This window comes from Macaca thibetana, chromosome 8 (assembly GCF_024542745.1).
Source record: "Macaca thibetana thibetana isolate TM-01 chromosome 8, ASM2454274v1, whole genome shotgun sequence".
NCBI classification, from domain to species: Eukaryota; Metazoa; Chordata; class Mammalia; order Primates; family Cercopithecidae; genus Macaca; species Macaca thibetana.
Window position 1 is genome coordinate 17,171,445 of NC_065585.1, and position 11,154 is coordinate 17,182,598.

The window sequence follows — 11,154 nt, forward strand, 5'->3', positions numbered from 1 at the left end:
GCATCTGCAAAGTCCCTGTTGACATGCAACATATTCACAGGTTCTAGGGATTCGGATGTGGACATTTAGGAGGATGTTATTCTGCCTGCCATACAACAATAACAGAGGGCACCCATCTCCTGTTTTAAGCATTCTTCCGTGAGGAGGCACCACCCATTCTCAAAATGGAAATCAAGCTAGCTACCTCACCCTGCCCACAATGCACACAGCCACACACACTTGCAGCGGCCAATGAAGAAATCACGAAGAAAACAGTAAGGTATGTTTTCTTCTTAAAAACATATCCGGCCGGGTGCCATGGCTCACGCCTGTAATCCCAGCACTTTGGGAGGCTGAGGCGGGGGGATCACAAGGTCAGGAGATGGAGACCATCCTGGCTAACATAGTGAAACCCCAACTCTGCTAAAAATACAAAAAATTAGCCCAGTATGGTGGCGCGCACCTGTTATCACAGCTACTTAGGAGGCTGAGGCAGAAGAATGGCTTGAACACAGGAAGCAGAGGTTGCAGTGAGCCAAGATCGTGCTACTGCCCTCCAGCCTGGGTGATAGAGTGAGATTCAGTCAAAAAAAAAAAAAAGAGAGAGAGATAGAGTGAGATTCTGCATCCAAGTTGGGTTTGATTCCAAAGCTGTTTTCTTTCCATTCTGAAACACACTCTTTCTTATTTAAATAAGACAGTGTTTCTAGGCCAAGCGTGGTGGCTCGTGCCTGTAAATCCCAGCACTTTGGGAGGCTAAGACGGGTGGGTCTCCTGAGGTCAGGAGTTTGAGACCAGCCTGGCCAACATGGTGAAACCCCGTCTCCACTAAAAATACAAACAATTAGCCAGGTGTGGTGGCACGTGCCTGTAATCCCAACTACCTGGGAGGCTGAGGAACGAGAAGCACTCAAACTCAGGAGGTGGACGTTGCAGTAAACCGAGGTTGCACCATTGCACCCCAGTCTGAGTGGAAGAGCACAGAGTGAGACTTTGTCTAAAAAAATAAAATAAAATAAATAAGACACTGTTTCTAGAAAGTTCAAGAAGGTTCTGGCATTGGTTGAGTAGTTCCTATTGAAGCAGTTCCCTGGTAGATAGCAACTATAAATTCTGAACAAATATTTTTAAAAAATCAAAAATCTAGTCACCAGATGATCAAAAGTAGGACATTCTGGAGTGTGATCAAGAATTGGAAACCCAGCAATCCAGTGAGTTCTTGCTTTTGGTCAATTTTAGCCTGAGAGTAGGCCCGGTTCCGTAACACGAGTGGCTAACACTCAGATGATGTTTCTGCACTGAAACATCAGGACAGAGATCAAGGCAACACAATAGGTGAAAGTAAAAGAAGAAATCTGGTAAAAAGAGAGGTTCCAAAAAGGAGAGTTCAAATTCTGTGTACAAATGTTCCCTAAGTCACTAAGTGACTCCTGAGTCAAGTTTGCACGCAATAGCCCAGTTAAAGCTAAAAGAACTAAACAGCAATTTAGATTGCTTCCCAATACTGGGGAGTCAGAGTTTGAGGTCTTAGTTTACTGAGTTAACTACCTACTGACACAAAAAAGCACTACTCTTTGGAGGAACAAAACAGAATCAGTCCCTCACAATGTCTGTGATATAATTTAAAATAGCTCAATATAATAAACAACTAAAAGAAAAAGAAAGCAGGAAACGTAATCCATTCTTAAGAAAAAAGATAGTTATGGGGACCGTCCCCATGACCCTGAGGTGACCCAGTTTCTGGAATTAGCAGACAAGGGATTTTTAAGCAGCTATTATAACTATGCTCAAAGACTCAAAGGAAAATGTATTCTTAGTAAATAAAAATAAGAAAGCTTAGCAAACAAAGAGTCAAATGGAAATTCTAGAATTAAAAAAAAAAAAATCTGAAACAATCTATTGGATCCATTTAACAGCAGACTGAAGAGGAACGAAGAGTCAGTACAATTTGAGGAGAGACCAATAGAGATTATTTAATCTGAATAACAGAAAAAATGTTTGAAAAATTGAAGACGGCCTCAGAGACCTGTTGGACAATATCAAAAAGCCTAACAGACAAGTAATTTTAGTCCCAAAAGGAGAGAAGAGAATGGAGCAAGATCAATATCTGGGGGGGAAAAAAGGATGAAAGTGTTCTAAATTCAGTGAAAGACATTAACTTATAGATATGAGGATATCAGCAAATCCATGCAGGAGATATATATAGATATATATATTTTTTTTTTTTAATCACACTTAAGTATATAATAGTTGAACTGCTGAAAACCAATGTTTGAAAAAAGTCATGAAAAGAGACAGATAAAAACAGTGGTTCTAATTTCTTAAAATCATTGAAAAAGCAGATAATTACATCTGAATTCAGTAAGTGCTCTTCAGATGACTTCCTCTTGTCCCATTTATTTATTTATTTATTTTATTTATTTTTTCCTTGAGACAGAGTCTTGCTCTGTTGCCCAGGCTGGAGTGCAACGCTGCCATCTCAGCTTACTGCAACCTCCACCTCCTGGGTTCAAGTGATTCTCCTGCCTCAGCCTCCCAAATAGCTGAGATTAGAGGTGTGAGCCACTGCACCTGGCCCTCTTGTCCCATTTAAATCTACCTGACAGCTTTAGACCCAAGAGGAAGATGGCTGCGAAAGGAAGCTCAAGTATCTAAATAGCCCCTAAGAGAAAATAGGAAGTACAGGACAGTAGTTAAAAATTACAGTTTGAAGTTAGACTCTCAAATTTACTACTTTTCTTACTCTGGGGAAATGTTTTTAATCCTTAATTTCCTCATCTGAAAATGGTGGTAAACAACATCTACTCATTTCATAGAACTACTGTGAAGTTGTATTATGTTTTGACTGTTTGTTACCCACACTCCTAACCCCTAAATTCATACGTCGAAATCTTAACTGCCAAGGTGATGATCTCAAAAAGAAAGGCCTTTGAAAAGTGATTGGGTCATGAGGCTAGAGGGCCTAGTGCCCTTATAAAAGAGGTATAAAGCACCTTATTTAATCCTTTCACCATATAAAGACCCAACAAGAAGGCATCATTGCTGAACCAGGAAATGGGCCCTCACCAGACACCAAATATGTCTGAGCCTTGATCTTGGACTTCCCAACCTCCAGAACCACGAGAAATAAAGTTCTGTTGTTTACAAGCTACCAGTCTAAGGTGGTTTGTTATACCAGCCTGAATGGACTGCGACAGGCTGACATAAACAACATAAAGGACTTAGCATGTTGCTGGTCACACATTAAGAGCTTGATGGATCTGTCATTCTCGCATCAAATGGAAGAGGCTCCTGCAAGTCATCCCAGAGCAGTGACTAGACTGCACACACTCACTCCTCAGCTCCTACAAGTGACCACCAAGACCTGCCAGCCCTGGGAAGCAGCCCAGAAGAGGCACTGCTCCTGAATGTCAGGACTGGAATACCGTCAGCTGAGAGGGGCCACTTACAACAGGAAGGAGAGCTGTGATTTATGGTACCAGCCTCAGTTAATGAAAGAGGAGTGAACAGGGGACACAGTCTGTTAAATATTTACTGAGGCCCATAGGCAAGTCTGAAGCCAAGTTTGTTTTGTTGGGGTCGGGTCCATTAAAGCTCTGTCACCTGAGGAAGAATTATGACATGGTCTGTTGGGTATTACTGCAGTCAAGTGGTGGTCCCTGACCAATGGCAAGGGCTGACCTGATGCTCACAAGAAGGTGGCTGCACCTCACCCTCCGCCTGCAGAAATACACAATGTGTGGCATTGTACACCAGGACTTCCCCTATCATCAAGTCAATGCTTTTCTTTTTTTTTTTTTTTTTTTTTTTTTTTTTTTTTTTGAGTCTAGCTGTGTTGCCCAGGCTGGAGTGCAATGGCCGGATCTCAGCTCACTGCAAGCCCCGCCTCCCGGGTTCACGCCATTCTCCCCTCAGCCTCCCGAGTAGCTGGGATACAGGCGCCCCGCCACCTCGCCCGGCTATTTTTTTTTTTGTATTTTAGTAGAGACGGGGTTTCACCGTGTTAGCCAGGATGGTCTCGATCTCCTGAACTCGTGATCCGCCCGTCTCGGCCTCCCAAAGTGCTGGGATTACAGGCTTGAGCCACCGCGCCCGGCCCATAATGCTTTCTCAGGGAGCATTTTCTTTTTCTCTCCTGCTTACTTACTGTTAGATTCCTTTCATTTGCTCTTTCTGTAATGGGTTGGCTAAAATTTAAAAACCACACAATGCCAATAATTGGCTCTGATGTGGAACTGGAATTCATACGTGCTGGTGAACAGACACTCTGAAAAAGGACAAACCACCACTTTGGGAAACTGTTTTGCACTATTCACTAATGCTGAATATACCCAAACCCTATGACCCTGCAGCTCCACTCCGTGGTATCAATACACAGATATGTGTGCATATGTTCACCAAAAGACACGTCTAACGATATCACAGCAGCACTATTCATAAAGCCAAACACTGGAAACTACTCAAATGCCCATCAACAGTAGAAAGGATTTTTTAAAAATATGCACACAACCTAGTGACCAATGAGAATGATCTGAAAATGCACATACCACATAAATACATCCCACAAACATAATTTTGGGTGGAAGAAGCCAGACACAGGGGAGTGTGTGATGATGTTATTTACATTAAGTACATAAATAGGTTAAACTAATCTATGTGGCTCCTAAGTGACTGACTGGGAGGGGGCTTCCAAAATGCTGGAAATGTTCTATTGATCCTGGTGCTGGCTCCACACTCAGGTTCAGTTTGAGAACATTCGTCAAGCTATCGATACACATATGACACGTGCACTTTTCTCCATGCGCATTATTTCTATAAAAAGGGAGTTCATATTTTTTTAGTTTTGCTGTGAAAATATGTTTGCTGGAATGTCAAAGATACCAGAACACCCCCTCAAGGCTTGGGAATCAGCAGCTTCCAGGTTTCCCTGTTTCATCGTATTCTCACGCCCCACTGCCTCACAGCTGACCCTTCCCTAGAGGACACTGAGGGGAAGTCTTCACAATAAGCATGCCCTGGCCCAGTGACACAGAATTGCCCCACAAAAAAACGTGGCCCCAGCCCCATTCTCTTGGCTCCGTCTCTCTCCTCTCTGCCTCCCAGGCTGTCAGGACCAACTCCGTCATTTCCTTCTTGACCCTCCCCACTGAGTATTTCCACCAGCTGAGGCACTGCAGTGGACATTTGGAAGAAAAACGAAAAACGGGCTGAGTCTATTCCCTACCCAACACCAAGAGACCACCTCTGCATATCCACTCCCCCTAAGTACGGGACGGACAGACGGATGCTTTGGTGACTGAAGTATCCAGGGTTGGCACAGGCTGGTAAATGGGGTATGACGTACAGCACACAGAAACCAAGGGAAGGCGTCCCTGGTACCAAAGCTTTGAGGGGAGCACCATTTGCAGAGGGAGCCACAGTAAGTGTCTCCCAGGGCATGTGTGGCTGTGCCTTCCCCTCTCTCTCTCTGCCTCTGAGCCTCCTGGACTCTGTGTGTGTGTGTGTGTGTGTGTGTGTGTGTGTGTGTGTGTGTGTGTGTGCGCGCGCGCGCGCGCGCAGATGTCTGTGCATGCATGTGTGCATGCACGTGTATGTGCAAGTGCATGTGTGCACACGTGTGTGTGTGCGCATGTGTGTGTTTCTCTTTCCCTCTTTTGCAGAAGGGACCAGTCATGTTGTTAATTTTAGTACCAGCAAGAGTCAGTGGATGTTGATTAAAACAACTCTGAGATCCAGTCAATGGGGCAGCAGTGGTAGCGGCAGAAGTGAGAAATCAGTCTCAGTCTGAGTGTGCCTCAATCTCTCTTTCTCGCAGGATTGTGAAGTAAGATTTCTTCAAAACTGATACCACAAAGACGATGTCTCCTTTATCTTCTTCCGAGGAAGGGAGAGGTGGCAATTTCTCTGGCTGTGCTCACATTATTTCTCTGTGGTGCCCCAGGAGCTGGGGCTTCCCTAACCTGGAAGATAAATCAGGGAGATCTGTTCCCAGAGAAAGCGGCAGCTGTCCCCCTGCTGACAGGCTCTGTTTTTGCTTCATTTCACTTCCTGCCTAACGTGTGCTGGGATGACAAGGATCAGCTGCTTTGGAATTCCCAAGCCTTCGAGTACCCACTTGCTCCCCTCGCACTCACCGGATTCCTCATACAGGAGAGGGGGATGGGAGCCACATGAACCAAGGTGTGAATCTTCATGCTGTGGCCACAACCCTGTGGCCTTGGGCACATCCCTTAAGCTCCTTGAAAGTGTTTCCTAATCTGTTCAATAAAAACAAGGAATAAGCCGGGCACAGTGGCTCATGCCTGTAATCCTAGCACTTTGGAAGGTGGAGGCAGGCAGATCACTTGAACCTAGGAGTTTGAGACCAGCCTGGGCAACATGGTGAAACCACATCTCTACAAAAAATACAAAAATTAGCTGGGAGTGGTGGTGCACCTGTAGTCCCAGCTACTCAGGAGACTGAGGTGAGAGGATTGCTTGAGTCCAGGATGTCAGTGGAGGTTGCAGTGAGCCGAGATCATGCCACAGCCTAGGTGACAAAGTAAGACCCTGTCTCAAAAAATAATAACAATAGACTGGATGTGGTGGCTCACACCTGTAATCCCAGCACTTTGGGAGGCCAACGCAGGTGGATCACCTGAGGTCAGAAGTTCGAGACCAGCCTAACCAACATGATGAAACTCCATCTCTACCAAAAATACAAAAATTAGCTGAGTGTGGTGGCGGGCACCTATAATCTCAGCTACTCAGGAGGCTGAGGCAGGAGAATCACTTGAACCCAGGAGGCGGAGGTTGCAGTGAGCTGAGATTGTGATTGCACCACTACACTCCAGCCTGGGCAACAAGAGTGAAACTCCATCTCAAAAAAGCAAAAAATAAACATAATAATAAAAATAAGGAAAATGAAACATGGGTCCACTGGAGTTCATCTGTGGACAAGACACTGAATGTATAGAGACTGCTCAGTGCACAGTGTGCTCACAACACAAGCAGATAGTCAAAGTCAGCCTCAACAGCACAGTGCTGCTATTACTGTGGCTACTCCTACGAGTCAGGCTCGAGAGATGCAAACCGAAGCCAGTCTTGTTCCCTAATGTGATTAAGGGCTTGATTTCCTCTGCACTTTGCCAGACACAATGTGGGTCTCCACAAGGAGGAGGCAAGCAGCCAGTATAGAACCAGCCTTCTACCAGCAGGCACCTTCATCTGCATGATGCAGCAGAGCCCTGCTTGAGCTCTGCAAGGTACATTGCTTAGAGCCATTCTTCAGGAATACTGACATTTGGGTTCTGCCAGCCTCCAGAAACCCATGCATGTCCTGCACAGTGCTTGGGAACTCAACAGGTGCTTAGGAAATGTTGACTGGAAAGTTGGGTGTAGTGACTCACACCTGTAATCCCAGCTCTTTGGGAGGCTGAGGCGGGCGGATCACCAGGTCAGGAGTTCAAGACCAGCCTGGCCAGCATAGCAAAATTCCTTCTCTACTACAAGTACAAAAAATTAGCCAGGCATGGTGGTGCACGCCTATAGTCACAGCTCCTCGGGAGGCTGAGGCAGGATAATTGCTTGAACCCAGCAGGCAGAAGTTGCAATGAGCAGAGATCATGCCACTGCACTCCAGCCTGGGAGACAGAGCAAGACTCCGTCTCAAAAAAAAAGGCCGGGCACGGTGGCTCACGCCTGTAATCCCAGCACTTTGGGAGGCTGAGGCGGGCATATCACGAGGTCAGGAGATGGAGACCACCCTAGCTAACACAGTGAAACCCCGTCTCTACTAAACATACAAAAAAACTTAGCTGGGCATGGTGGCGGGCGCCTGTAGTACCAGCTACTTGGGAGGCTGAGGCAGGAGAATGCCGTGACCCAGGAGCAGAGGTTGCAGTGAGCCAAGATAGCGCCACTGCACTCCAGCCTGGGGGACAGAGCAAGACTCCGTCTCAAAAAAAAAGAAAAAAAAAAAAGGAAATGTTGATGCGATTAATTCTAGCTACATAGACAGTGCTCACGTGCTAGCTCCTAGCACAGTGCTAGAAGCCAGAAATCATATCAAATATGAAAGACACAATCCCTGCCTTCATGGAGCTTTCAGGCTATACCAAGATTTCCAGAGAAGCAAGCACACACATAGGACATGTCCATAAGCGAGGACATTTGGTGATGTCCCGGTTGCCTTGGCGGGCTGGCAGAATCTGAGGAACAATAGGAAAGGTTGGACCACATGGGATGTGAGAGGTCCCAGCACGACAGCACACAAGAAACCCTGGAAATAATCTCGGTCAATGTCTTCACTGAAGAGCTGAGAAGTAAGGCCTAGAGAAGTAAAGTGACTTGCCCAAGATCACTCAGCCAAGACCTGCAGATGCAGAGTGAGAAGCAAATCTCCATGAGAAGGGTGCGCTGGGCATAATGCCTAGAGGAGGAACTGATTCTTAAACTGGTAGGTGCTGGAGCATTGTCCGTCGAAGGTGGCATGACTGGAAGCCCAGAAGAGCATGTAATTACCACACCTCCTGAGTGCTGGTTCTGAGAGAATTGGTTGTGTTCCTGTAATCTCCAACAACGCTGTGAGATACGAACTCACCTAGAAACAAGTACACAGCAAAGCCCAAGTACGCCCAAGCCATGCAGGAGTCAGCAAGAGACAGAGCTGGGATAGGAGCCCAGGCACTGCCTCCGGAGCCTTTGTTCTTTTATGTTTGTTTGTTTGTTTGTTTTGTTTTGTTTTGTTTTGTTTTAATTGAGATAGAGTCTTGCTCTGTCACCCAGGCTGGAGTGCAGTGGCGTGATCTCGGTTCACTACAACCTCCACCTCCTAGGTTCAAGTGATTCTCCTGCCTCAGTCTCCCAAGTAGCTAGGATTACGGGCAACTGCCACCACGCCCGGCTAATTTTTGTATTTTTAGTAGAGACAGGGTTTCAGCATGTTGGTAAAGCTGGTCTCCAACTCCTGACCTCAACTGATACCCCGGCCTTGGCCTCTCAAAGTGCTGGGATTACAGGCATGAGCCACCACACCCAGCCCTGGGCCTTTGTTTTTAACCACTAGTCTGCCTTGCCTTTGAAGAATGATGTGATGAGAAAGACTGGAAGCAGAGCCATAGGATGAGAAGCTTCTAAAAGAAAGAGGTGGAAATGGCAGGTTGCTGAAAAACGCAAGGAAATAGAGATGTCCAAGGCATCAATAACATCTACTGCCAGGAGTTGACCAAAACAGCCCTAGCAGGGCTCAAGTCTTGCTCTTTTTCCCTCAGTAATTTCGTCAGGTCTCCATGACATCCTTCTCCAGACTGGCTGCCTGTCAGAGTGGACGGTGTGTCTAGTTGTGGCCTGAAGCCATAATATCATTCCCGCTAGGCTCAGGGAGTGGGGAGGCAGGCCTCCCTAGAACAGCCCACCCCTGGCCACTTCTCCCCACTCATTTGCAGGTGAGAAGGCAAACGCCCTCATCTGCAAGATGCCTGTGGGCAGCATCCAGGAAGGCTGTGGACGTTTATCGCTGATGGCATTGTCTTACAGATCCATTAGGACTCAGGCACCTAAAGGTTATGGGAATATGACTGTGCTAATAAGGATCCCAGGGTTACTTCAAGATAGTCTCCTTTTTAATTAACTAGACCAGACCAGACCAGTAAGGAATAGCAATAGTAATTTTAAGACAGAAAGAGAGGCAGGCAGGAAGACAGGCAGACAGTGGCAGGGGAAGGGAAAGAGGAAGAGAGGGAAACACGAGGGAGGGATGTGATGTCAAGCAATGACAAATGCTTCAGAGACAAACAGGGTAGCAGGAGAATTCTAGCTCTGAGTCTTCCAAATCTGCGAAGCTTTAAGCTTCGGTTCTTTGAACCTGCATCCCTGTCTGTGAAATGCCTTGCAGAGTTGGGGGAAGGCTAGAGATAACCCATGTGAGGTCCTTGCACCTAGCAGATCCTCAATATAGGAAAAGCTCCCATTTAATCAGGCTCACCTCCACTCTCCTTCCTCTTTAGGCTCAAAGATGATTGAGATGCTGAAATGACAAAGAAGAGTCGTGAACACTGTTCTTCTCCAAGTGACATACCTTCAAAATTTGTTTTTTGTGTGTATTTTTCCCCTCCAAGTTCCTTTTGTTTGACTGTGCCCACAGAATCCCTCAGGGAAAGGTCAGCAAAGGTCCAAATGTCAATCAATCATGAACAAAGGGGCAAAGTGCCAAGGACTTGAGCAGTCAAACAATGACTCAAGGTGACAGTTCTTTACAGAACAGCAGGACCTGCTCTTGAAGATTCCAAATACAGAAGTTTTACAGTGAGCATGTTCTCCGAGAAAGTTCAGTAAGGTTTTTTTTTTTTGTGGGGGAAGGGAGTTGTTGTTTTGAGACAGGGTCTGGTTTTGTTACTCAGGCTGGAGTGCAGTGGCGTGATCATGGTTCAATGCAGCCTCAAACTCCCGGGCTCAAGCGATTCTTCCACCTCAGCCTCCAGAGTAGCTGGGAGTACAGGTGCAAGCCACCGTGCCCTGCTAATTTTTGGATTTTTTGTAGAGAGAGGGTTTCATCATGTTGCCCAGGCTGGAAAGCAAGTTCACTAAGTCTGACAGAGACTCAAGGGTTTATACTGGTCCCTGTCTGCAAAGAGCTTAAAATCTCATTTACAAAGCAGGACTATGAGAAATAGTCCATTTAAGGACTAAGTCAAAATATTATCCTAAACAGTAGTAGATGTGCCATATGGAGTTCAGGGAAGCTCCACAAGAGATCAGAGCTGCTTTTCTGGGAGGTCCATGTGTCCCCTGAGAGGTATCTAAGTTGGAAAGAGGGAGAGAGACCCTTGGGGTAGGGGTTGGGGCTAATGTCAAAATAAGGAGGATGAAAGGAAATGGCATTTATCCGTCACCAGTCACAAAGAAAACCCTTTTAATTTCCCACTTAATCCCCACGTATCCTCACAACCCCACAGACAGGTCTCATATCCGAAAGTCACAGAAACAGCAGCGTGAAGAGGGCAGGCACCTTGCCCAGTTTGTGTGGCTGAAGAGGGTGGACTTGAACCCAGGTCCATCCGACTGCACGTCCCCTCGGGGGTCATCATCACACCACAGCCTGTCTCACTTTAGGATCTGGGCACGTTCTAGGTGCTCTGAGCTCCCCGCTCTCTCGGGGGCTGGGGAGTTGGCCTCCTCGGAGAGAGGAAAGTTCCA